The 25,028-nt window shown below is 38.2% G+C and overlaps 1 long non-coding RNA gene across 2 annotated transcripts; it reads left to right on the top strand.

The window, feature by feature from the left end:
• The first annotated feature begins 21,702 nt into the window (after window positions 1–21,702).
• On the top strand, window positions 21,703–22,903 carry LOC121656960. 2 transcript variants are annotated; one of them, XR_006013494.1, is made up of 4 exons: window positions 21,703–21,937; window positions 22,268–22,311; window positions 22,439–22,533; window positions 22,627–22,903. It is a non-coding gene; the product is annotated as an uncharacterized LOC121656960 (long non-coding RNA). The 2 variants fall into 2 exon arrangements; XR_006013493.1 differs by having other exon boundaries at window positions 21,703–22,170.
• The last annotated feature ends 2,125 nt before the right edge of the window (window positions 22,904–25,028 follow it).

Genomic DNA, 25,028 nt, shown 5'->3' with positions numbered 1-25,028 from the left:
CTTGGAAAAATAATTATTCCATTACTTTAAAAAAAATGGTCAAATATGGTCCCTTTAACAGAACTTCATCATGTTCATTTATTCAAAATAAAACTGGATATTAGATCAAACTAATGAATAAATGGAAACTTAATAGAATCAGTCTTAGGCTGCTTGGATGATGAGGCTCCGTCTCCTTCTCAGGAGTCACATGGGCTTAACACACAAGCGGCGATGCCATCATTTTCTATGAATCTTGCACTATGAGGCTAAAATCACTGCCTTTCTCAAGCCAAGTGACAGGCAACATTCATGCATGTGAAATGTTGCACTCGTTCAAATGTTAAGTTTTTGTCGCTGTCACATGACACTACAACCAACCAGCAAGGAGCCTCACTGACTGACCAATGAGAGCAGGCTTGACAGCGCAGCCTGCAAACGCTTTCAGACCATTTTAGCTTTGGTTGACTTTCCCATACTTTACAATCCTGCATGCAAAGATTATAGTGATGTAAATGAAAGGCAGCCAGGTTCTGGATTTATCTGGATCTGCCTTGAGGTATGCCATTAAATGATGATATTCACCATGTTGTTTTCTTGTTTGTAAAACAGGATGAACCCAGAGTTCAGCAGCAAGATTTCTGTCTATTCAAGCAAAATCTTCTGACTCTTCATCCTTCATGCCTTGACTGTCACAGACTGCCTTGAAAATGTCAAAATTCCCTCCTGTTTGTCAAGCCCATAACTGCCTACGGCCAACACGAATAAATTCTTTGCTTCTGATAACGTTCTTGTCTTTTATCGACCGATGGACTCAGCAACTACATTAGGTGCCCGGTGATGATCAAATGGATATTGGAGTGAATGGTGAACAACATTTTCTCCTACAAGCAGAACCTACAGGGGCATGCTGGGGTGGTGGAGGTGCTTAAAACAAAAGCAGGCAGTGTGCAGTGATCATGGCAGCAGCAGCAGTGGCAACAAGCATGAAGCAAACAGCAAGGGAGGAAGTGTGCAGCTTAAATGAACCGCCTAGATTGAAAGGATGTGTTTAATAGGTAGCAAGAAAGTTTGAGGCAGATCACGTTGGGTGCAGCACATCAGCTAGAGTTGTCTGCCTGAGCTGCAGCAGAATCTCCTCCAAGGATGGGAAAGGAAAATAGACACCAACTACAGTGTTTGAATCAGGGATTTTTCTCAATAATTCCAGCAATTCCGGTAATGATCTTGAGTAGCACATTGACCCAGATTTCATCATATTTTAGACAACAAAACAAATAGAAATTTAACTTTGTTCCACTTTATGAAACTCAAATATATCAGCTTCACTTTCTTCTTTTGATTTTGACAATGCAGAATTTTCTCATTACCTCTGCAAGGAATTTGTCTCCTTGAATCTTGCTCTCACACTTTTGCTGTCAGCATTGCTCTAGGTGGTCTGCTTCACTGCAGACAAACACTTCCATGCCTTTGGGCAAAGCAGCAGGAACAACATTTCTTCTGCAATGATTCTGCAGCAAGACTTGTTTTTTTTTTTTTTTTTTTCTCCCTTCCAAATGGAGCACATGGGCTTTAAGAAGCTAACGTAGGACATAATGATGACTGGGAGGGGGAGATATGTCTCAGGGTGGGGTAATGGCAGTGAGAGGAGAGCTTGAGACCCACACATCCACTTTATGATGACTGTTTGCTGGCCACAGGGGCACTGCTGTGTTCTCGATGTGATTTCCTGTGGTGGCACATCTTGCAGGGAGAGTGATGCAGTTTCACTCTTTATGCTTCTATTTTCGTCTGTGACTGACAGCGGTGTGAGTTTCTTGACATTTAGTACATCAAGAAGGCAAATATGTATGTTTATAATATCTGTTTGTGTTTGTCTCAACATTTTACCATATTTTTTGTCCATTGCCTTTATTTAGGCATAATAATATTCTTTGACATTTGTTTCAGTAGTTTAATTTCACCCACCAAGCAAGCATGGGAAATTAAAGGTCATTAAAATGTATTTCACTGCAAATATACTCTGCAAATCAGTGTGATTGTTCTAGTCCTGTTCACCTTCAAAATCAAAATACAGAAATACAAGAACCCCCATAACATTGTGATGTAACTCAGTGAATTGCACATGCACTGACTGCTGAGCAGAGGACATAGAGAGTTGTTGATTTTATTTTTCTTAAAAATATGCTTCCACTTTTTGAACCCAACAAGTCAGTGTGAATGGGACACTATTGTTGTCAAAGAATATTAGTACTGGTGTCCCACAAGATGCTGAGCTTTCCTTTTTTATTCTCTTTATACACAAATAATTGTAGAAGATGCAACTCTAACACTTTCATTTTAAAGTTTTTTAACAACACAACAATTTTCTAAATCCACTTTTTAGCTGGAATCTACATTTAGACTCTGAATGTTTAAAATTAGCCAGAGATTCCACTTTCTGGAATGGCGCTCTGCCTCAGTCTGCCTGATCCTGTTTATATGTTGTTGTTGTCTACTCTTGGACGGGTTGTACTGGAAAAAAAAATGTTGTACCTGTTCCAATAAAAATAAAGTTAATTCATTCATTCTGCAGTGACTGTATGGTGTTGGCACATAAATTCTCACCTGCCTTTATATGGCTTTATCTGAAAGAATCATAAGGTACAGGATGGCCGCCTGGTTTGGTCCTCCAATGATCCAAAACAAATCCATATCATAAAGTTACACTCTCATCCAAAATGACCAAAACAAGCAGTTAAAGTCACAGAACGGTGTCTATAATCAAGCTGTGCTGAAACACACTCAAAGAATCTTAGAGGGAAAGTCCACATCCTTCGCTTGAAGTGAGCATTGCTACCTTCTGGGAGATGAAATCCATTAGACATAAAATGAATTGTTTAAAACTCTCCTCTCCATCTTCCATTAACAATCTGCTCCAAGGTCTTTTAAAGTTCAGAGAATATTTTAGTTTCTGTTCCTTTGTTCCGTTTTAAATGGAGTTTTATATGTGTGTACTTTCTTACTTGAAATCTTAGAATTGTTTTATTTATTTATTTATTTATTTATTTATGTATTTTTGTGTGTGACATTTGTTTTTTGTTATTTTATTGTCCTGTTTTAACTATAGCCAATATTAGTACTTTGTTAGCTGAATTGCACTTATGTTTGTTGTCTCTTTACTATGTTCCTGTTTTTCACCTTTTAATGCAGAGATGGAGCAGAGAACATGATTTAGCTGAATGACATATGTACTATGACCTTTCATATAACAATGTACTATGACCCAATGTTTATATCAGTAAAAATGTCATTAAGATACATACAGATATGTGAGCTTGGTAACCTAGACATAGTCACTGTGCAGCTAGTTCTGTGTGCTTTTTGGCAAAGTAAAAGCTTCCACATAGGACTGCATTATTCCAGCACACATGACAACACAGTTCCACAGTAAAGCCATTGATCCTCAGAGTGGTTTGGTGGTGCAGTGTTTTCTTCTTCTTCAGCAACACAGAAGTTAGAGGGGAGACACATTTGCAGAGCACTCCTCTTCACTGTATTGACACCTTTCATGGCTGAGTTCATGACATCTGACAGTTCAACGCTCAAGTCTTTGACTTCCTGTGTAGCATGTAGTGCATCCAAATTACTTGCAGAGTTCACTCACAAGCATGATACGTCCACTTTTTAAATCAGTTACCTAGTGCAATACATTTGGTACACATTAATATTTCAATGCCATCTGTCTCCTTGAAGGTAAATCCAAACTTCAGATAATTATCTGTATATTTTCCGGCCTTCTCTCGTCTGCACTTACCCTTATCAGCTGTGAAATCAGCCGCAGGTGCTGCTTCACCTCTTGAATTTTTACCTGTGGTTTCCAAGGTGGAGGATATCTCAATTATGCTCCTGGAGTTTTATTGGTTGAATTAGAAAACAGTTGACATTATAATATACTGACCCCAGTAGTTGTAAATAAGAACAACGGGGTTTTAGAAGGGAGATCTGGGTCGGGTTGCACAAAATTCCTAGGTGAAGTAGGTTTTTAAATTTGTATTTGTGATGGCCGCCTAGGCAGCCACACACATTGAGCCCGGTCTGGTAAATTTTCTTCTTTATTTCAGTTAATTCAATACACACTTTATTTTTAATACTTACCATTTGTTTTATATTTTACATTTTGCAAGGTTGTGCAGGGGGGTTGACTAACTGGGCGCACGCTTTAGATTGACTCATTCTTGTCACCTTGTTAGTTTGGTTTACTTTCAGTTAAAATGTATTTTCTTTGAGTTATCAGTTTCTAGGGAAGTTGCTGTGTGGGAGGCCTGCTAAGAGTCCCAGCTGAGGTGGATCTCCCTGACGAGACTGCAGCCTAATTGGATTCTTCCATTCCACAAGGGACATGTGGGAGAGGGGTTTAGGTTTCTTATTTTTGTATTACTTTATTTGTTATTCTTTATGTAGAATTACGATTCTTTAGATTTGTTTCCCTAATGAGTTAAGAGTCTAAATAGTTTAAGTTATGTTATGAATCTGTTCAATTTAATAAGTTCGTTGAAGATAGTTATGTTGTTTTTCCCTCTTTTGTCAAAATGGTCTGATCAACCAGTGTATATACTGTAGTTTCCCTTGTGTGTCAGTTTGTTAGGTCAGATAGTTTTTATTTCCTTATGTTGACATTCTGTTTAGTTGACCTCTTTTTTTGGGTCCAGAACTTTTACTTTGGAATTTGTTTTTTTGTTGTTTCTGGTAAAATTAAACGTCAAAAGACTTTTTCTTACAAAAACCTTCTGTGCTCTCTTCATCCTTGGCCTCGGTCCCTCACAGTATCCATTGGTCTTGTTTATTTCTTTATCTATTTTGGACAGGTACTTCTTTTAAAACATTGGTGCATACATTCTTGTGTTTTGGATCTTCTTTAGCTGGTAGCTGAACAGGCCGGCCATTGAGAACCTTACAGGATGTAACATGCAGCATTGTGATTGTCACAGCAGTAACAGGGATGGGCCCTCCTCTTTGTGTGGAGTAGGCTTGAAGGGACCAGTTTAGGCTGGTGTTGTGCTTTGAGTAAACTGGGGTCCAGCTTGAGAAAGCCCCTGCATGTTGCTAAATGTGTGCATGATGTATCTTGATAAGGAGATGTGGAAAAGTTGAACCTCAGGCAAAAATGTCTCTGGACGCTGACTTGAATAATAAAAAGAAATTTATTACAAAAGTTCAGACATCAAAACAGTCCCAAAACCAGAACGAAGACCTAAAGACCTGATGTACAGTTCTGTCTTGTATATGGTTTAAACAAAGAAAATTCCTCAGTCCTGTATCCTCCAATCATAGAGTTTGCATATAAGATGTCCGTGTGCATAGAAGACATGTTCGTGTGTGAATCCAGTCTGTAGGACAGAGAACCTTATATGGTAAATCTTGAGTGTGTATCATAAAAATGCTATGCTTAGATCCCTCATGCATTTCAGACTGAAAGATAACATCTTCTGCGTCCTGGCTGGGGTCTTCCTCTGCCTCCTTCTGTCGGGACGCGACGGTGGGTTGTCTCCGTTCTGTTCTCTGTAATGGCTGCTGGTTGCCCGGGGCTTGGGGCCTTCTCGGTCCACCTCTGATCCTTGGAGGTAGCGTGCCTGCATATGCTTGATCACCCAGCACATCTCCCCCTAATGCTTAGTACACACACCTACATACACACCCACACCCCTGCTCACAGACACATACACACATCCAGACACACATATACTTGTTGCTGTTGTGTTTGTTGCTGTTCATAGTTTTTTTCTCACAGGTGCTCCTGTAGATGGTCTGTTGTGTTCTCTTAGAAGCCTTTAGGATGTTTACTGTTTCTTTACAGATGTAGCAACTGTTTGGTTTCTCTGTTTAGCTTTGCAGTTGTTGTGGTTTGTTTTCACTTATTGAATTTTTTTTTCGTCCTTTTTCTCCTCTATCCACCTTTTTCCTTCTGTCCCTCCGATCTGGTCGAGCAGTTATATAACTAAAAACATATTTTAAAACAATAATAAAGAATAGCATTTAAGATTCGAGGGGAGCCCCATATCCAAAAGGCTCTTCTTGGCAGATTAAATTTGTTCAGCACAATACAGCAGCCAGACCATCATTCTACTGTCACGATGCTGGACAGGACAGGTTTAAATAAAAAAAAAAAAAAAAAAGTGTAATCAACATATAAAATGAAAATGGTTCATTTTACATATTTCCTACCCCTCTGCATGTTTATATTACAATATCCGGGTCAATTTGACCCAGCAGTCAAATTGGAGTTTCAAAAGGGGTTAGAGTGCATTAATTTAATTAACATTAACTCTGTCTTTGTAACTGTAAGGCTATGTCCACATGGCACCAAAGCCGGTTCAGGTGTGTGAAAATAGTGTGAAAAAGGTCACGAAAACTAGGAGAAAGGCTTCAACATCCCCATGACATCATTGTAGTAAAAACCACAAGTCTGTGGGGGGTGCTAAAGAGTAACATTCCAAAGCTAGAGCAAAACAACGCATGTGCAGATAAAGGCTCACTGCGTGTTGAAGGAAGTACACATTGGAAGCAGAAAACAGAAGATAGCTGAGGATTCACTGCGAAGCAAAAGAGAAACATTTCTTTGGACTAATGAAGAAGTTGAGCTTCTTCTTCAAAAAATGCTGGGGGACTGAAAAATACAATGTCTCATAAAAGAAGCTTAAAGTATTTTTGAATAATGGAACGGGGGAAAATATGCCAAACGCGCATCTTCCATGCCCTCACAATCTCATTACAGAACCTTAAATTTCCTCAGAATCAGAATATCTTTGTCTTTGTAAAATGAAATTGTGAATTAAAAAAAACTCTGATTGGTGCTACAAAAAACCCAAAACTCATAAAGGTAAAATTACAGAAAGCAAAATCTTACAAATTTACGTTTCAGAATATTGCACCAGCTAGCATTAAATTGGACAACTGAAAACTGAAGAACTGATCACTTGGTCTGCAGATAAATTTGTAGTATTTTTGCATTGAATGCACAAAAACTGTGTAAAAGTACATTTTCACCTGTTCTTTACTGTGATACAGCTCCTGTCATGTTGTCAATGACCTTTCTACTCCTGAGGGTCACCTGCAATGTGATGATAGTGACACTTGAAAAGTAATGATGTTGACAGAAGGAAAAAAAATCCTGAGGACACTTGGAAGAAAGAGCAGCTATCTGCAAATTGGAAGGCTGGTTGTTCAATCTTCATGCATACATTTCAAAGTGTCCAAAGTGGCAAATACTGAACCCTGTGTTGTTACCTATGTGTCCATCAGTTGTGTGAATGTGTGTATGATGGGTAGAAGGCACTGCACATTATAGAATAATAATTGCTGCGTGTGTGTGAATGGGTCAATATATCTTGTAGTGCAAAAGCACTTTAAGTAGTTAACTAGAAAAGTACTTGACAAATACATCAATTTTCAATCTACTTAGTCATTTGGGGTGAGCAGAATTGATCCCAACAGTCTCCCAAGCCTTGTTGTCTCAATTTTTAAAGCATGGACTTTCAAAGTTCTGAGGAACATGATTGGGTCACTCAGCTGCATGTGTTAAACAATAAGTACGTTAGTGATGGAAGTTTTATATAGTATTTGTCAAGTTCCAGTAGGCCCAGTACGACTAATATAGGAAGAAAAATTGGTTTCACATAAGACCAAACGGGCAACTGTTTAACAGAAAACTTACATAATTTCTTGCATTTTGATACAAGCTGACATTTACACAATATAACTCAGGAGTATGTTCAATTTTGTGGTGTATTGTACATTAAATTCCAGGTTTGATGGAATAAAGGACATGGTAGATGTAGGAAATACAGTCATACAGAGGATAATGTAATGAAGTGATAATTCTTTTACTGTCCTCTGTTAGGACACTTTTCCTGACTTTGATTGATGTGTCTGGCTAAATAATATAACATTTCCACGCTGTGCAGGAATTCAACTTGAAATGTCAGACTGCTGGCTGCCCCCTCCTCTACCCTCTCCTCCTACTTTTGAGGCACCCTCCTATTATATGCGACTGATAATGTAAGTGTGCGCATGCACACTCCTGTGTTCTGTCTCCAAGGAAACAGCAGAGGGAAAAGAACAGCACCCCTATAATAGAAAACTGAGTATTTCATTATTTGCTCTCTGTCAGTTTTGTCTAAATCATTCATTCTTTCTACAGCAGCAATTAGAGCTTGTTTTAATTTGTCTTTCAACACAATTGAAGACCATCAGTTTTGTTAGTGTATCCTTCAATTCAAGTCTGATTAGGTGAAGCAGCAGTCTGAGGCATTAATTTTGTTCAGAATAACTGGAAATTAAATTAATTATGTTACCCATATAGATTAATAAAAGGGAAGTTATTCTGTGATCCTTTTTTGTCCTCATACCAAAACAAACAGGTCTCTGCAGAACATTTGCTGTGCTAAACGTGTTTCAGTCATGAATTAACTTTGAGTCTCTTTTTAACTTTCATTCATCGGGCTTCCTTAATCGATTTGTATTTTCTTGTGTTGCCTGTTTGTCTTCTAGCAGATTTAGATACCCAACTAAATGTGTGGTGGAACATAATTTCACAGAGGTCTGTGAAGCTTTCACAATTCTAAAGTCTATCGATTTGTGTCCTGGGGCACAACGTTTCTGTCTTCCTTTTTTTCTTTATACTACTAGACACAAATCTTACTAAAAAGAAAAGCATTGTGTCCGTGCATTTGCATGTAGAAGCTTGTATACATAGATGAATGAATCAAATGGCTGAATTTCCTCATCTGCATGTTATCTCTGCAGAGGCTTGGTAATGAGCCATTCATTTGATTCAGATGTGTTGGAGAAGGGATACATCAAAAACTTGCAGAGTAGTAGATCTCCAAGAGCAGACTTGGGAAACCCTGCTGTAGAAGATAAAGCAAAAACTTCTGTTCACACACACAAAACATACCTCTTTTAAAATCTAAAATGTATTACTTTGATTCCATGGAAAAAAAATATTAAACAAACAAACAAAAAACATGTCAAATCTATGACTATTTGCAGATATCACAGATTTTGCTATTGTTATGTGGTAAAACAAATGTATTGATCTTTCCTACATTTCTGCTTTTTCGGTCAAAAGACAGATCATTTATATTCAGCCACAAATATAGTCTTTCACTTGATCATTCCAATGCATCACCTTAGCTCTTCTTTAATCATTTTTCTTTAAAAGTTGTCTACATCCCATTTAAGCCAAGAACTTCAACTTTGGTATTTGAGCTTGTCCACACCCAGATGGGAAGCAGAGCGAGCAAGAGTTTTTGTCCTTATCCTGCTAGGTTTTCCTGATGGCTGACCCTTCAACATTAGATTTCATTTGCTAAGGGAGTAAAAAAAATAATAATAAAACTAGTATAAAATGTACTGATCATAAAATGCTGCAAAAAACATAAAGTGAACTTTGACCCAAGCCGAGCCTAACTGTAGACCTTTTTTAAAGATGAATGTTTGAAGCCTGGTCTTAAAAGTAGAGATGGATTCTGCATCCTGAACACTGGCTGGGAGCTGGTTCCACAGGAGCAGACCCTGATAACTGAAGGCTCTGCCTCCCCATCTTCTTTTAGGCAAATGAGTAACCAAGAGTTGACTTCCTTTGTGAGATTGGTGTGTCTATTGGGGCAATATGGAAGTAGGAGTTTTTTTTAAGGCAAGATTGAGCTAGTAGGGTTCCTTAAATTCTTAAAACATTTTCAACTCTTTGCAATAGAATGTTGTGGTCAAATGTGTTGAACACAACACAGAAGTCTAATTAAACAAGTATTAATTAAATTAGCATAAGCTTAAATTAAACTAGGTTAATCTATTTTTAGGGCCAATGTTTTGGCTCATACTCATGCAGGACAATAAGTTGGAGTATATATAATTCACAATTTAATCAAGATAAAAGCAATTAATTATATCAATCCCACATATTTTTGTAGTTAGGGTTTTTATGTTTTTTTTTTTTTTGTTTGTTTTTGTGACTGTCCTAATTTTGTGGCCAGATGTGTCCAACAAAAGGCAAACATAAATGTTTCTTCTTGATTTGTTTCAGTCTATCCTAATAATGTTTACTGTAAGACTTTCAAAAGAACAAAATACCAATTATCTACAACACCATCATATATGTATCTTGCTTTGCTTGAGTTAGTTTGCTATGATGATTGTTCATCGCATAGATATTTTTTCCCTACATTTTTCCTATTAATTCTATAACAGCCTTTGAGCTGAATGATATGTGTTCAAAACTGAAATGAAAGAGATGCCAAATAAACTCAGCCCTCTGTCTCTCAGCGCTACCCACTCCTCCATACCAAACCCCTTTATTACCCACACAACCATCTTACCATCCTACCCATGTGGTTCAGCCCCTAATTTGTTATAAAGTGTGTCAAATTCTGAAAAAAAAAAAAAAAAAAAAAAAAAAAAAAAACATTTTCCAGAGTGTTGCAAAGAGCTTTAAACAATATTGTAGAAAGGGAATAAATAACAGCCCCTGTGTATCAATTTAGTTGAAAATATGACACAGAAAGATAAGATTAAAGAAAAGAGGCAACAATAATAAATAAGACAGTATCATAAAAAAGCAAACATAACTGACTCAGACATGACAGATACTTCTTTGAAAATGAAACTTCTTCTTTCATGGTGTCTATCTCCAGAACTTCAAGCCACCGAAAGTTTTTATAAATGAACTGCTTTTTGTTTTTCTTTTTTTTTCTTTCTTTTTTTTATTTTTTAGATGAATCATGATCTGCATGTGGCTTCCAAACTGCAGATTGATTAGTCAATATAAAACACATGAGACTGTGTGAAATGAAGAGTCAACCCAGCCCTTATGAAACATTTGTTTTTCAATATTTAATCAAGAAACTGTTTAACAATGATGCAACCGCAAAAAGAAAAATAGCTGTTGTTTTAAATAAAATAATTAAAGATAAAATATTCTTGTTAACTTCTGAGGAGGAAATTTGTCTCCTCCTGCTTTTCTATAAAAGAGTAGCGTCAGTCCATAACATCCTGTTTGCTCTATTTTATTTTACTTGTTGGCTGCACTGATTTATTTATACTTGTTTTTATTGTTTTCTGATTATTTTATGGAGTTTGCATGTTCTCCCTGTGTATGCATGGGTTCTCTCCGGGTACTCCGGCTTCCTCCCACCATCCAAAGACATGCATGTTAGGTTAATTGATGACTCTAAATTCTACCTAGGAGTGAGAGTCTGTATGTGAATGGTTGTTTGTCCCCTATGTGTTGGCCCTGTGATGGACTAGTGACCTGTCAAGGGTGTACCCTGCCTCTCACCTGTTAATGCTGGGATAGGCTCCAGCTTACCTGCAACCCGCCATGGAATAAGCGATACAGAGGATGAATGAATGAATGATTATTTTATCAAGTTTCTATCTATTTATTTATCTTTTTAAGTATTATTGTGCTTCCTAATACGATCTGCTGGACAAGCAAATTTCCCTAAGGTACATCTCATCTTATTTCATTTCATTTTCTTCATCTCATCTCAAAATCCATCTCTGATGTTTGTTTGTGGAAACTTTTTGACACTTCCGATTTACATTTTGTTTTCCTTTTAACCATCTTACATCATTTAAATTTCTCTTCTCCTTCTTTGTCCATGCAGTAGCCCATGAATGATACCATGCACGCTACAGTAAGCTCACAGGCCATGGATGTATGCTACGTCGTTGAATAGTGTTAAGATTCAGCTCATTTAGAATCACTCTGAGCTTCTATTTTAGCCTATTTTAATAAAAATCATTGCACCAGTGTGCATGGGTAAGCAAAATATATTGTGTGTTTCCATAAAAGCCTTGTTTTCTCTCTCTCTCTCTCTCTCTCTTTCTTTTTTTTGTTATTGTTAAACATTTTAATCAAACCTTTAAATGAACAACTGAAAACAGAACCAAAACAAATACATTAAATAAATAAGTTTGAACAGGTCATTTTAGATAAAGTAAAATATATTTTCATTTAACAATTTCTGCATAAGCTTTTCAGCTTCCATTGTCACTGAAATACAGACAGATGCTGCTTAATTTTTGGTTTCAGGTCATTTGCTTATTTTGTCCTGATGTGCTTGGATTTAAATCTGATATTTTCTCTGTCGCTCGGGGTACCTGGTCTGCACCACAACACTGCTTTAGGAGCAGCTACCTCCTCCTTTCATATGATGGTATTTCCTACTCTCCCTCACATGTGATCTGCAACATGGTCTTCCCATCAAACAAAAGTCTGCTAGGCAGCAGCAGCTGAAGGTTTAGCTCTCTTTGATGGAAGTTGCCTGTTCTTGTTGGCTTCAAAGATGCACCACTAATTCATCACCCGCCGAAGTGGCTAGTAAGTTTTCATTTATACTCACCAAACTGGGTTATTATTTGGCCTGTGTTAATTTCAAACCTTGCTTGGTTTTACAGTGTGTGCTTTTTCAGAAAAGGCTAATGAGCTTTTTCACATGAAGAACACCAGTTGTTGCACATTTTGAGCACTGCACCCGTATGGTAGTGGGAAAGAAAAACTGTGTTTACAGGAGCTGTTGAGAACACTAGTCAGAGTTATATTTCCAGCCTTAAAACAAGAGGGTCACTCTTGATTTCTTGCTGTGGTTTTATTCATTTATTTATTTTCCTTTTCTTTTTCCATTTCTCTGATAACAGAAATAAGAACTATGGTCCAGTGTGAACAGCAAAAAATGGGCAGCTACACTGTGAGTGTCAGTATCTTTATTCCAGCTTTCCATGTTGAGTGGAGCTGAGACTACTGAGGCTTTGCTCTCCGCAGCCTGTCAGGAATATAGAGTATTTTATGCACTAGATGTTATTGCCTACATTTGTCCTATGTTTAAGGAAGAAATATGAATAAACAATACTTCCCATAGGAGCTCTTCAAAATTACACTTAAGTTCCTTTTCCCAGGTCATTCTCAAGTTCTATGGTGGAATGTGTTTAGACTATAGATTTGCTGTAATGTTTTAATCAATATTATTATTTTTTTCTACAAGTGTCAGATCCAGTGGGTCTTTAATATTTATAAAGATTTCTTTCTGTCTGTCCCGCTTTGTATACCACACTTCTATTGTGTTCCAAGTTGGGGAGCCCCACGAGGTATCGTGTGACACAGATCCAAGCTGACAGCTTGAAATAAGAGTTAACAGTTCTTCTGCCTGGTTCCCTCTGACAAATTCACAGTGCCATAATGTTAAATGGAGTGTACCGAAGATCAGCTAGAGGCACAGGTGCTCTCTGACACCATCCTGACTTCACCTCAACAATGCTATCCTACAACCATCAATAATACTTTGTGCCAGGCTTTCACTTCTCACTTTGTCACGTTCCACTATGAAATTTTCCACTCGATGCCCCCTTCTTTAGTGTCATCTTGCTGCCATAGCATGTTGTGTATTTCTTATGTTTCCACTAGATCTGATACAGTAGGTACCTTTCAAAAGCTTTAAAATATTGGAATTTGGCTTGTTTGCATCCAAGTTTAATTCAGGTTAAAACCTAAATTCAACAGAAATATAACAAGTTCTCTTACTTTTATTCTTGTCATAAATTGTGTATACATACACAAACACACTTTTGATGGGTTTACGTAACTGCAATGTTCAGTGCTAGTGTTACAATAGGAATATGTGCCTGCAAGGGAAATGGGGGGAAATCTGCACATTTGGCTTGTCATCACTGTCAAATGTGATCATGTTCAGTTAACTTGGTGCCATAAGGGTTTGAGCAATGGTGAGAGTGTGGTGGATTTAAGCCCTTATTTAATTAGAAAGCATGAAGTTATTGTCTGTTTTTCTTTTTTTAGAAAGAGACTGATAGCCTAGCCCCTGTAACTGTGAAATGATGCAGTCCTGATGATGCAGTAAATATCTTTTGCAGTGAAATGACCTTCATTCCTTCATACATACAGGCATAAACTCTTAAATACAACACAGAACATCACAATGAGCCCAAAATAAAAACAGACAAAAAGTGTTAAAAGCTTCCCCAAATGAAACAGACTTTGAATAGGATCAAGATAAAAACTAGTTTTGCCATGAAAAATATCTTTGCAACATCTACAAATGTACAAACTGATACATCTGCATATTCAGTTCAATAATGGCAGCTGGAAAGAAGCTGTTTCATAACTTTTAGTTTTACATTTGGGGACAAATAATCATCAGGAGGGAAGAAGCATGAAGGGATGAAAATCATTAAGAACTGAGTAAACTAGCACCTGTAACTGTTTGGTACACTGGGTTGTTTATAAAAGTAGTGACTCACCAATCAGTCGAGAGGACAATATGCTTGGTTTAAGTATTTCCTTTAAGGACATGTGGCTAAAGCACAGTGACAAAAAAGTAAATAAATAAATAAATAAATAAAGATCAAACAGACTTAGTTAAAGCAGGACAAAATAGAGTCATATGGTGCAGTTGATGCACATGTGCATATAAATACATGTTCACATGTAAATTCATTGGAAATGCATTACTATGGGATTTGGTATTATTTTCCATGTGTTCAAAACACTTTCTTTGGAAAAGAAAAGAAATCAGAGAATACTATTGTTATTTCTTTAAATAAATTGGATAAAAGTAGTGAAAATATATATATATATATATTGTCCTGTTCATAACCAGGAAAGCTTGGACAAATATTCATAACAAATAAATGCTAGCCTAATTGTTTGCATTATTCTCAGCCCTGGCTTAAATTGAGTTTTGGTTTTTATGTGAGAAACCATGGTCTCCCCTTTTCCTTATCGCTCGCAATAATTGTTCGTATATTATATTATTTTTTTGTATGTGCTATGACTTAAATAAAAGCCACATAGCTCCAGCCTTTTGTATCAGGCACACTTTTGTCAGAAAGCTAATAAAACATGACCCATGTGTACTGCACATTTCTCATCAACGGAGCTATTGTGGTGGAACCCTCCTCTCTGGTTCCTTTCCCCTCCTTTCTGTTCACATTTCTTTAATTTTCTCTAAAGCTGTTCTCTAGCCAGTCTTTTGTTTCAAAGCAGCCACTTTAATTACTTTAGCCCGTGATGCGAGCTTTGCATGTCGGCTATCGCTCAAGCCTGGCAGTGGGGAATATTGGGGTAGATGATTTGTATTAATGATGGGTGGCAATGAAGGAGAGAAGATAAAAGGGAGGAAAATGATATAAGACAGAATGAAAGGAGGAGCTGTCAGGAAAAATGCGGCTGACGAGCCACAGATCATGGCTGAAATGAAGCTTATCCAACCTTTTACCTTTCAACCAATTATCAATTACTTATTCTCTCATCAGGATGTTTTCTTTTTTTGTTGTTCAAAGGATAATTATGCCTGATAATGTTGGCTATTTGAATCTTTACAGGTAACAGCCTTTACACATCCATCCAACCATTTGCGATTCAGCTAATGTGCTTTAGCTGTGAGGCATCTCATCGACTGGTTCTGATGGAAATCCAGAGCATGTTAGCAAAAGGAGGAGAGATGAGCTCTCTTGTACGGCCTTTAGATGCTTCAGGCCTCCACGGTAACATTGTCCAACAGGAGCAAAGTGTTGATCAATGCAGCAAGCAGAGGACAGAGGGAGGGGAGTAAAATAAGAGGAGAGAAAGGCCACCACCATCGCTCTTCCGTGACACTGAGGATCTGGATCTGCTGGGCTCCCAGGCTAAATTAAAACAACCGGCGTCCCATTGATTCCTGCCCTGACAGGGACCATACATCACCCCACAGCCTGGGAAGGAGGAAGAAAGAGTAACGGGAGAAAGCAGGCAGAGGGGGGGTAATAGAGAAGCAAATAACAGGTCCAGGAGAGAAAATGATTACCAAAATGATAGGAGAAAAGAACTAAGAGGAGGATAAAAAAAGAGAAGCGATTAGAGAAGGAACATCTTGAAAAGAAAAAAGAAGAGAAGGGAGATGGTGGAGCACAGGAAAGGTGAGGTGGAAAGGGAAAAGATGAGATGGCAAACCAGTTGTAAGCAATCAGCCACTGACAAGTCAATTTATTTCTTTTTGCAAGTCTGAAGATTACTAAGACGCTGTGAGAACTTGTTAGAGAATTTGAGTTGGAGAAAAGGCAGTTAGATGTTTCTTTTTCTTTTTCTTTCTCATATACATCTGTTGAAATTCATTGTTAGGATAGCAACAGGAAAAAAATAAAAATTAAGGTTTTAGAACTAATGCCAGTCTTTCTGTATTTCCCAGTTTCACACCAGTTTTACACTCTGAACTTTACAACTTGGACATTTTTACTTATTGGCTTAATAATCGCCAGGTTGAAAAACTATTCTTCATCATTACACTCCTTGGCCATGTATCCAAATGGGGTCTTGCAGCATAAATGGGAGTTTGACATGTGAGTCGAGGTTAGCTGTGACTGTGATAATGGGGAATTCAAAAGGGTCTCAAAAGTGCTTGTAAAAGGAGAAAATACTTGCCCTTAAATGATTAAGTGTAATTATTCTGTCACCACTGCTTTCTTTTTTTTAATGGTGCTGAAAAGCCAAACCTACATGACTTTTCTTTTACTTGTCCTTTTCTGTATATATATATATATATATATATATATATATATATATATATATATAAATTTTTTTTATTTTATTTTATTTTTTTTCTTAAATTGCCCTATCAATAGGTTTCAAAACTGTGGTCAACTAATATTTTGTAGGCCAGAAGTGGTACTAATACAGGAGGCCTTCTTTATGGCAATGTGCTTGTGGCCCACATCTGGTGGTGATGTGGCTAAATTTTGGCAGTCACACTTGCATAGCGTCAATGCCATCAGTCAAGGTAAAATATAGGTCAAACCCAAACAGCAAATGTGGACCCATAAATTAACATCTTTTGCTATCTGGATTTGTTGTGTTCCTATTTTTTGGTTGCTTTGTTAAAATAAAATTTAAAAAAGGCAGTGCAAAAATAATGGGGCCATAATTTGAAAACCTTATGAAAATGTGTCATTGCAATTGTTCGATAGCTCTAGCTAGTGACTCCTCAGCAGCTCCAACAGCTCCTCAAGACAACATGCACTTCCACATACCACATGGCCCACAACATACTTGCCAGTGCCAAAGTAGCCCAGATTTGGCCCAAATGTGTTTTCTATCTGAGATAGTCTTTCATTCCAGAGTGAATAACAAGGAACAGAAAGTTTATCCATCCATAAATCACAATTATAGATTATTCACAGTTAATCATATTGCTTCCATGCCTGCTGCAAAAAAGTAAGTGGAAAGAAACATCTAATTACAATAAGATAACAACATGGGAACAAAATCATGCTGGCAAGTTAAAAAAAAAAAAAAAAAAAAGTTTGTTTTGATGTTGGCGGGTCCGGGCCCACGGGAGAAGTGGAACGATTCCCAGTGACCTGGACCTGAAAGTGATCTGATGGGCCTGCTTATCAATAAATAACTAAATGAAAAATAAATAAATTAAATTAAAGAAAGTCACGGTGCATTATATCTGTGTGGCTGATTGTTCTGTCTGACTGTCTTGATCTCTGCACAAACAAAATCATTTGTTCTTGTCAGTTGTCACTAATAATGGCGATTAGTCAAGATGATGGTAGCAAATATATATTTTTAAAAGATCAACACAAGCAAAGCGTGCAGAGGCCGAACAGCCAAGATGCAGAGAAACGTGGCGGCGAAATGGACTCAGAAAATAAAGATGAAAGAGGGAAGACAGTTTTCAAATATTTTCAAATCAGCATCAGCAGCAACATCACGTAAGTTCACTGTTCAATGAATGAGTGGTGGAGGAGAGACAGATGGTGTGTTACAAGCTGCAAACTTTTATCTGAACATATCATGATGAGCACTAGTTGAGATTCTCCGAGGCTTACAGCTGAAGAAATGAGCCTGGTACTACCTGCTGTAAAAATGATCTTGGTACTATTTGTTGTCAAAACTTTATTCTAATGGTAATGTTGCTGTGGTTTGTTGCCGTACTGTTTTATCACTTTTCAGCCCAAACATAAAACTACTGGTTATTCCAGCCTTCAAAATGCAGGGGGTCCTCCATGGGATTTCATAGATAAAATATTAGTGAATTTTATGTGCTGCGTTAAAGCTACAGGTGGATATTTCAATACTGAGGCTAGTGTCAATGAAACTAGTCTGTACACGTAGGCAGGGCTGGACTGGCCATAGGGCATACCGGGCACTATCCCGGTGGGCCGATGGTGATTATGGGCCTGGCCGGCGGATTATTTTTTTTTTTTTATTATTTTATTTTATTTTATTTCATTTTTTTTGGAAGTGGGGAAGAGTTCCTACACATCTTACTAATGTTATTAGTATTGGTGCACAAAACTAATAGATCGATCATCAGCCCATTAGCCATGATTGATTCTGGGCTGGACCAATCACAGCCGAGGGCCGCCCACCCGTTTGGGCCGCTGCAGTCAATCAATCATACACGGTCACGAAGAGAGGTTCACAAGATGGAGAACGCCAAAAAACGGAAAGGAGGGGCAGAAAAAATTCGGGAGAAAAAGAGACAAGCGCTTCAGGCAGATGCTGCCAAATGTACTAAGATTACAGAAATGTTTGCTGGTGGCCGGCGAGGAGTTCCGTCTTCAGCATCTAGATCCAAAGCAGTCCCAGGCGATGATGGTGGAAGTGGCCGGCAGGTGGATGAGGGGAAGGGAGGGCAGGACGGGAGACCCGCGACGCCGGCGACTGGCCGTGCAAGTGGAGAGAAAACTGCACTTCAGGTAAGAAATAAACTGTACCTGGTCAGTTTAGATAAAGTTTATTTGGTGTTTGGCATATTTTCTTTGTGCTCGCTTACTCTTGAGCTACTAGTTACAAGCAGGCTAAAGCTAATTCTACATGCTAGCTAGTGGGCTTTTCTACCGGTGTGCAGTTTTTTGGTCGATGCTATACTTATTGTGATTTTAATGCTTTAGTAATTTTATCCATTAGGTAGCTAGGTATAGTCTTAAATAGATAAATATTTCAGTGTTTTACTTATTGGCATATAAACACACACTTTTTAGAAAATTTACTAAGAAAGATAAAGCTCAACAGAGCAAAAATGTTGACCTAGTAAATGATGAGGATATATTCATCATACTTTCTCTGCACTGGCAGATACAATTTGAATTGAATTAAATTAACATTGCCAGGAGATGTAAAGTTGCAAAAAACATGAAAGTCGCTTTGGGTTTAAAGTTACTATTTTAAAGTATTTGTCTTTATTCTTGATATGCTGTGTTTTAATCTTTTTTAATTACTAACAACGCCATTCATTATCACACTTGTATGTTTCTGTTCAATTTAAAATGTTTTTTTTAATGAAATATTTTAGAAGGCCTTAATTTATCTGGTAAAATGTGGCCTTGAGATTGTAATCATGATATGAGGATCATGTAGATTTAACAAGAGATAATAGCATCAGTCATTGCATAATTTCTTTACTTGGTTTATGTAGTTTTTCATCAAATAATAACTTGGCCATAATATTACTGATTATTTAATGCAGGTTTTTGTGACTTAGTTATCTGGCAACAGAATACCATAATCTTAACAAATTATGTCAATATTTATATGTTACACCAGGTTGATTCACCATCACCAGTTGAGCTGTGTGTGAGAGAGACAGAGGAGCAGGAGAGAGAGACAGAGGAGCAGGAGAGAGAGACAGAGGAGCAGGAGAGAGAGACTGAGGAGGAGAGAGAGACTGAGGAGCAGGAGAGAGAGACAGAGGAGCAGGAGAGAGAGACTGAAGAGCAGAGACAGAGCCAAGGCATAGACTACTTTGCTCGGCCTGAGCCTGCTATGTTACAGGCATTCTTAGATCACCACCCACAGCAGGATACCAGCAGTGCAGTTTTGATGAGGGTGTTCACCTGTAAAGATGGCACCAGCAGGAAGTGGCTCACTTATTGCAAAGAACGCCATTTATTGTTCTGCTTTGTGTGTCTGGCATTCGCAAAGCGGACTGATACCAGCACATTTATTACAGGCATGAGTGATTGGCGACATGTACATGTGCGCACAGAGGAGCATGAAAAGAGCGCTGCACACCAGACATGTGTTGAAGCTTTTTTCTTAAGGAGCTCAAAAAGCAACATCAGCAGCTTGTTCTCTGGTAATCAGATGTCAGCTCATAGGGAACAAGTCAAAAAGAGACGCCAAGTTTTGGATCGAGTAGTGAATGTGGTAAAAGTACTTGGGAAGAGGGGGCTAAGCTATAGGCAGGTGGAGAATGAGGCCGCATACACCTTGGATGACGATAGCATTGACCATGGTAACTTTTTGGAACTGATTGTGTTATTAGGCAAGTATGATGTGTGCCTTAGAGAACATCTAAATGACTGTATTGAAAAAAGCAGGAAGTTGCATCAGTCCAGTGGATCAAGAGGTAGAGGGTCTCTCATCACCCTACTCTCCAAAACAACCGTTGACTCGGTGATTGACACACTCGGGCACCTCATCCAAGAGAGAATTGCCAGTGACGTCCAGAAAGCTGGAATGTTTTCTGTTCAGTTAGACACAACTCAGGACATAACAGGCTATGATCAGTGTTCAGTTATCCTCAGGTATGTCACTGAGGCTGTGCAAGAGAGGCTTGTTGCTATAGTGAGGTGCGAAGCTGCAACAGGGCAGAACTTTGTGAACTTGCTCTCAGGAGTTTTGCAGCATCTGAATGTGGACAAAACCATGTGCATCGGTAATGCAACAGATGGGGCATCAAATATGCAGGGCCAATATAAAGGCTTTTCAGCACTGATGACCTCGCAGGCTCCAACTCATGTGCATGTGTGGTGCTATGCACATGTACTTAATCTTGTGCTTGCTGACACGACACAAAGTGTCATTGAAAGTGGAACACTTTTCAGTCTGGTTAATGACATCGCTGTGTTCATCAAAGAGTCCTATCAGAGGATTAATCTGTGGGAGAAACAAACCCCAGAAGAGAGGAGACACAGACGTCTGAGTCCAATAGGTGAGACTAGGTGGTGGTCCAAGCATGATGCTCTCCAAAAAATCTTTGGACATTTTGGAAAACCGGAAAATGGCCTCTTCATTGATGCAGTGCTTACACTGGAGGCCATTGAAAAACGGGAAAAAGAAAAACCAGCTGTTCGTGCCAAAGCACGGGGCTATAAGGAGTGTCTCTTGAAATATGAAACTGTTTTAACAGCACAGATTTTCCTTCGAGTGTTTGAGCAAACAACCCCACTGTCCAAGTACCTCCAGTCGATGGGAATGGACATCCTCTCAGCCCATCGTATGGTGACTGCCACACAAGAGAGCCTCAAAAGCATCTCTCGGAATTTCACAATTGTGAAGACAGCTGCAGACACATTTGTGAAATGGACAAATGAGCAACTGGAGGAGAGAGAAGACAATACTGAGATGGAAGTGGAAGCTGCACTACCCGAGAAGAGAGCAAAGAAGAGAAAAAGCAGGGCTGGAGAGATGGCTGATGATGAGGTACCCATGAATGCTGACAAAGCATATGAGGTGAAAGTGCACAATACCATTCTGGACACAGCCATTGAGGCAATCCACAGAAGATTTGTCACACATGGTTCTCTCCTTGCTGATTTGGCATGGCTAGATCCCAGAAAGTTTGATCAGGTCAGAACTGCTTCTCTCCCTAGTAATGCACTTCAAAACCTCAGCACATGTCTCCTCAAATTTGATAGCAGGGCAACTGTAAATAACCTCCAGTCAGAACTGAAAATTTTTGCTGGACAGTGGGACAGGCTTAAGGCATCTCATGTGGATGAGTACAAGACCAGAACAGCAGAGGATGGATCTGCAGAATGGGAACAAGAAAGTGAGATTGTGACCAAAAGCTGTGATTCGTGCAAAAATTGCCCACTGTGCTGCTATCAACTTCTCAGACGGTTCAACATGCTCTCAGATGTTTATCGTCTCCTTGGGCTTGCATACAAGTACCTGCTGACCCTCTCTCTGACTCAGGTAGCCTGTGAAAGAACATTCTCAACACTCAAATTTATTAAAAGCAGACTCAGAAGCAGCCTGTCCGCGAACAGGCTACAGATGTTTATGCTCATGGCCACTGAAAAGGACATTCTCATGTCATTGGACTCCGACATGGTCATTGATCGGGTAGCTGAGAAGAGTGAGCTGTTGAGAAAGTTGCTTTTGTAGCTTGATGAGGGAAAAAAAATGATCAAAACACTCATTATAAGGTATCAGATATTAGATTAAACTTTACTGCCATTGCATAAACATATACTGTATAAACATTGGTTGTTTCTCCAGCCTTAACCTGTCACTGTTTTATAGGATGCTGTCACTCATTTTTGGAAGCCTGCTGTGGTTTCCTCAAAGTAAGTACTGCATAGAATTGGTGATTCAACTAATTTTCTAAAAAGCAGTACTGTGATCACCTGAGTAAGTCCATCAAGTCTTATTCTTTCTCATCTTTCTTTCCCTGGTTTCTTTCACTATTTAAAGGGTTCCATGTTTGAGGAAATATTATGTGCTGCTGACCTGAGTTTTGCTGCTGCTGGATGTCAATGCTGACTTTATTAATATGGTTTATTAATATGGTGGGTACATACTGTTTATGAAAACAGTACTCACTTTTAGTAATATCTATCTAATTTTTGCTCTACTGTGTCATATTTTGTCATACTTTTTAGGATCCAAGAATATGTTGTTCATTTGTTCAGGAGATTGAGTACACCATGCATCCTTTTGGTTCTCTCCAAGTACTGTAAGTACTGCATGGAACTGATTATTCAACTATTTCTCTGGAGTACATAGACCAGTACTGTGATCACCTGAGTGAGTCCATCAAGTGTTATTCTTTCTCACCTTTTTCTGTCTGTCTCCTATCACTTTTTGAAGGGTTCCATGTTGGAGGAAATATTCTTTGCTACTCTGCTGTTTGTGTGGAATAAATAATCTCTAAAAATATTGCTAAATCTCTCATTTATTAATAATAATATTCATCAGTGAACATGTTCCATTATTCCCTTGTCTTAATTTTGGCTATGCCATTATATCTTGTTTAGATCAAGCAGCCTTTTTGTTTCTACTAAGTAGAATAACTGTCCGAGAGAATGGTGTGGTTTTAAATTTATTAGGCTTAATTGTTTTTCCATCAATACCTGGTGGGCTGGTCTGGGCTCAATATGCCCGGGCCGATTTTTTGTCCCAGTCCAGCCCTGCACGTAGGCTACTGTCCACATCTGTTCACATCTGCCCTTGTCTAGCTCTGAAACAGCTGTCAACTGGGCCAATAAGGAACATTTTATTAGTCCAGGTTAAAAGCTGATGAGGAAGCTTTGTGACTTCATCAGTTTGTCCGTGTGTTTATATGGGTATAAATGACGTGATTGCAGCGTTTTATGCTTGTTGGCTTATTTTACTGCATGAAATATTTAGTAGGTCCTGCTGGACCAAACATACCTGCACAGGTGGGAAAGTTTGGAAACCCCTCTTAAGGTTGGACACTTTTAAATGTCTAAGTTGACTTTTTCATTTTCTAATGTTAGATGAATCACATCAAGTGAAGTTGTTGTTGACCACTTCTTATTTTTACTGTTGCAGCAGATATTGATGTTAACACATTATATTTTTGGTAACCTAACATCTCAATAATATGCTGACAAAATGACACAATCATGTTTCGTGTAAATAATAACATAAATAATTAAATCCTGCCGTGACTGTTGTATTGAGCCTTTTGATGAGTCTAGGAAAGAGAAAAGCTCTGGATTGGTGGCTTTTAGTTGTGTGTGAATGTCGGCCTATATAGAATATTGAGCTTTGGTAATCACTTAGCCTGTGTGTGTGTGTGTGTGTGTGTGTGTGTGTGTGTGTGTGTGTGTGTGTGTGTGTGTGTGTGTGTGTGTGTGTGTGTGTGCTCGCATACATGCACATGTGTACTTGCATGTGAGCATATATATGAATTAGTGCAGCCTGGGTGAATGTATGACTGCATGCCTGACTTTTTGTCCCAATCCGGCCCTGTATTGTCAGGAATTAAGACATGAAACTGTTGGAAATAGCTATGATATATCTAATAATTTACCTAAAATGCAACAAGAGTGCAATGAGAACGAAAAAAATATAAGATATTCCCAAATCTTTCTTTCTGTCTCTGGCTGTTTCAGTTGAGGCATCGATAACATCAGAAACTAATCAATCACTTATTTTGGTGCTTTTTCCTATTGTGGAGGAGGGGGATGAAAAATATTTTATTAATTTAATTTAATTTCATAACTGGCATAGATTTTCATGGTGAAGCCTATTTGTTAGAATGGAGTGTCCCTCCTAAAGTGGGCAAAAAAAAAAAAAAAAAAGACTCCTGAAGAAAAATTGCCGTGAAAAATAACAACAAAAAATATATAATTTCTAACATCTGAGGTACAGCGAATCTGGAGTATCATCTAGCTGTACTTGGAGTACAGATAGGAAGGCTTTAAATTGTAATCTGAGCTGTAACTGATGTAAAAATCAGAATTTACACTAAATGACTAAATAAATGTTCAGATGTGCGCAGCTGCAACTAAAATGACAATGTTCATCTTTAATTTTTGAGTTGCCACCTCGGTCAACAAAATATAAAAACCTCCATTTTATACCAGCAATATATGGGTGTAGAATTTTTTTAAAAAATCACTCTTAACAGCACTGTGCCAAGTAAGTAAGTAAATCATGGAGAATATAATCAGTTACATCAATGTACAATCTGTCATTTAAAAATAAAAGACTTCAACTAAATTGTTAAAGTATAAATGACTGTGTTTTGCTTAAAACCAGAGCCATCAGAACTCCAAAAAGGTGAGCCTTTTGTTTAAGTTGGGCAAAAACTGTGTGAGACTGTGTTCTTTTTCAAATGTCATAGAAAATATATTGTTCTTGATGATGAATCCAGCACTAGGAAAAAAGCATAATCAGTGTGCAGGAACCACACTAGGAACACAAAGTACTGTATCCATCCTTTTCCAGAGCACATCATAATTTTAAATGAACTCCCGTATAGTTATCCACATTCTTTAAAGTTAGTCAAATTGCACAATGTGCAAAAGTTTGC

The sequence above is a fragment of the Melanotaenia boesemani genome, chromosome 17 (genome assembly GCF_017639745.1).
Source record: "Melanotaenia boesemani isolate fMelBoe1 chromosome 17, fMelBoe1.pri, whole genome shotgun sequence".
Classification (NCBI taxonomy): Eukaryota; Metazoa; Chordata; class Actinopteri; order Atheriniformes; family Melanotaeniidae; genus Melanotaenia; species Melanotaenia boesemani.
Note: the sequence above shows the minus strand (reverse complement) of the source record. Positions and strands in the feature narration are given on the sequence as shown.